The following is a 3,633-nucleotide window of genomic DNA, read 5'->3' on the forward strand; positions in this document are numbered from 1 at the left end:
GGGCAGTAACATATAATAAGACCAGGAAAGTAAGTAGGGGTCAAATTGTGAAAGGCTTTAAATGTCAAACAGAAGAGTTTATATTTGATCCCAAAGGGAATAAGAAACCATTGGACTTTATTGGTTAGGGGAGTAACAGAGCCATGACTATGCTAGAGGCATCCATAGGAAAGATGTGATATAGAGGTTCAGAGTTGAAAGAGGAAGAGCATTTAGGCTTTTGTAATAGTTTAGGTAAGAGGTGAAGAATGTCTGATTAAGTGTGATGGCTGTATGGTTGGAGGTTACAACTTATCTATGAGGGTAAAAATGACAAGATTTGGCAATTAATCAGACAGACATGACCATGAGTGAGGAGTCAAGGATGACACCAAGGTTGTGAAATTGACTGGAAAGAAGATGGCACCATCGACAAAATAAGGAAGTTCAGAAGGGTAAGGGCAGGGTGGGGGAGGGGAAGATATTGACTTCTGATTTGGACATGTTGAATTTGAGATGCCAATGATATGTCCTGTTTGAAATATTCATCTGAAAGAGCATCGAGCCTCAAGTGAAAGACTAGAACTGCATAGTACATGTCCACATACACAACTGGGAGTCCTCATAATTCAATCTATGGGAAGCGATAAGGTCAACAACAGAATGAATGGAAAGAAGAGAGAAGAAAGTCCATTATAGGGCTTTTGGAAACATTTGGAGTTAAACGAATTAATATGGCACACCATCCGTCAAAGGATATTGAGGAGGATTCAGAGAAGTAGAACAAGAAGCAGGAAATCACAACAAACAAGGCAAACACCCAACTCAAGAACTCTTGACAGGCGTCATCAGTGCTTGGCACACTAGGAAGAATCCAATAAATACTTACTGACAAATTCCTGACTAGTGGTCAAATGGAGAGGAAAGATCAAGAAAGAAAGGCTATGCCCTTTGTAAATTCAGTCACGGAGAGATCTCTGTTATTGTTGAAATTGTGACTTGGAAATAGACCTTACATCCCATAGAGCCATAGCTAAGAGATGGAAAAGACATTATAGATTGTCTTGGGATCTTCATTTTACAAAGGAAGATGCAAAGACCCAGGTTTAGTTTCAGAGGAGATACCCTTTCATATATGTTGTTGAAATTTAAGGGAGGAAGAGGGTTAAGGAGGGAAGATAAGGTAGAGGGGTAAAATGGGAAGCAAAAAAGCATTGACCTTTCTGTAGTAATGGCCATTGGTGGTCTTCAGATTCAGAACAAGTGCCTAAGCAAGGAAAGGGGTCCCCTGGTACTTCAAGGCACACATGGTACCAAAGTTCATCCATCTCTATTTCCTCCCATTGTAGGTAAATCTAAATCACTTGGGGAGGTAAAACTTTGAGAGAAAGGAAAGTCTCTGTGATCAATGGATTCAACATTTCTCAAGTATTAAGTAGACACTAGGTACTATGTATTAAGAATCCAAAGACAAAAGTGGAGGGTGCTCAGTCCCTGCAAATGGTTCCAGGAAGGACTTGCCCTTCAGTAAGCACTCCCTCCTTTGTCTTTTCATGCTCAAAGTTCCCTCAAAGTTCATAGTCCCTGGTTGGGGGGGGGGGGGACAAAACTGAGAAGTGGTAGAAAATCCACGCTGAGGGAAGCATTTTCCCTTACCCAAGACAGCTCAGTCATCAGCATATGTAGGGTCCTGGGATGCTTGAAGGGTTTCCCCTTTCCCCTCACATAGTTCAGTACACATTCAAATAAGTTCTTCTGTCCAAACCCAGGATATTGAACTTTGGGAAAATTGGAGAGGGCTGGGAGAGGAATCAATAGTGGGATAAGGCAGCAAAGTCTCCATGAAAAGTGTGGGCCTAGAGAAACAGAGGCCATATCTCTTACCACACCTTGTGGATCACCTGTAGGAGGAGCCACTTTACTCCCTTCACAGGCTGATGGAGCAAGGTGAGGAATTTAGGTCCCCTTCTCAACCACTACTGCTTTTATTCTCTGGGAGCATGTCAAAAGACTGCTGGGAAGGGGCCAGGTTATTCCTTGCTTCCCATTCATATGTCAGAAAGGAGATTTGTTCTTACCTACCTTTGCCCTAGAACCCCAAGACCAAACTCCTTCCCAGTGTTCCTATCCCCTATTCCTAACAGTCATTTACAACTCTTTAGCCAACCCCACTCTTGTTTTCTTACTTAAAGGGATATAATAACCAGTCAAGAGACAGTATAAATCTCCCACTCTAAGGCAAAAGTCTTTATCTCCTACCCTAATTATGACTCTGATGGTCAGTGACATTTCGGATCTGATGTAGAAGTTCCTTCTCCAATCCCAAATACATCACCAATTCCCAAAGACTACAATGAGCTTGTCTTTGATTGGAGAAAAGACTTAAAATTAAATTATTCCTGTGAAATTCATCAATGCCCTAATTTCAGAGCATAGTATAAATTAGAGGGGTCAGTCACTTCAGCCCCCACTGACTGGCCTGAAATAGATTAAAATGTAATTGGGATATATCTAACAAAAATAAATTTAAAAATAGTTAGAACATAGATAATATATATATATATATAATAACATATAATATATATAATAATAAAAATAGTAGAACATAAATAATGATAAGTCAATTTGACCTCAAGGGATACTTAGATATGACTTAATATACTATTTCTCTTTGAATTTGACAGTATTGGTATAAATGATAAATGTCATTCTGTGATAGCAGGTTTAATAGAGGGAGAAGGGATAGAGAGAACACAGAAACTCTGGGAATCTGAATGAAAGAAAGAAAATTGAATAAAAGAGGGGGGCAGAGGAGGGGTAGGGAAGAAAAGTTTGCCAACCTCACATTTGTTCTAAGGACTGGTCCTGGTTCTTAACTTTCAAGGGTTTTGAGTTTGGTTTCATGGAGTCCACATCAGAGCCAAAGACCATCATGTGTTGAACCTAAGTCATTGACCCACCCTTAGAAGGTGCCATGAGATTTACTTGGTTCTTACTTTAAGTTCTTGGACCCTCCACAATACATTCTTTGACCAGAATGAAAAGGAAACAGACTTCTCAAATACAATTCTAATTATTCCCACTTTCAGATCTGAGGTTAGTATTCAAGGGATCATAGATTTGGAACTGGAAGGGTCTTTGAAGGTGATCTAGGTGGAGAAACTGTGGCCTGAGGAGGTAAGGTCATCAAAGCCCAAGATCACACAGTCTGTAGGGGACTGAGCCAGGTCCTCTGACTTTCAACTACGTCATGCCGTATCATTCTCAGAACATTGTTTACATTCTAATTTCATGAAATCTATTCATTTTTGCAGAACAAAAACATAAGGAACAACTTTGCTTACAGCATAACCCCTTTAACTAGATGTTATGCAAAAGATACTTTTGAGAATACTATTGAGAACAGAAAAAAAATGTTGCAGTCATTCATCTCCATTACATCATGATAATAAGTCATGCATATGTAGAACTTGACTGCTTACAAAATAGTTTCCTTAGGATAGTTCTTTGAAGTAGGAAGTACCCAGGGGTATATTCTGGATCCAGGTTCACCCAACTCAGATGATGGTTTGATTTTTAGGGTAAGCACTGATGGTAGAAAATCAGTAAATGCTACTACAAATTAGACTTTGACTTCTTGTTTCATTGATTGTT

The sequence above is a fragment of the Petaurus breviceps genome, unplaced genomic scaffold (genome assembly GCF_028583685.1).
Source record: "Petaurus breviceps papuanus isolate PSGF00001 unplaced genomic scaffold, PetGlider_PUasm1.0 126, whole genome shotgun sequence".
In the NCBI taxonomy this organism is placed as follows: domain Eukaryota; kingdom Metazoa; phylum Chordata; class Mammalia; order Diprotodontia; family Petauridae; genus Petaurus; species Petaurus breviceps.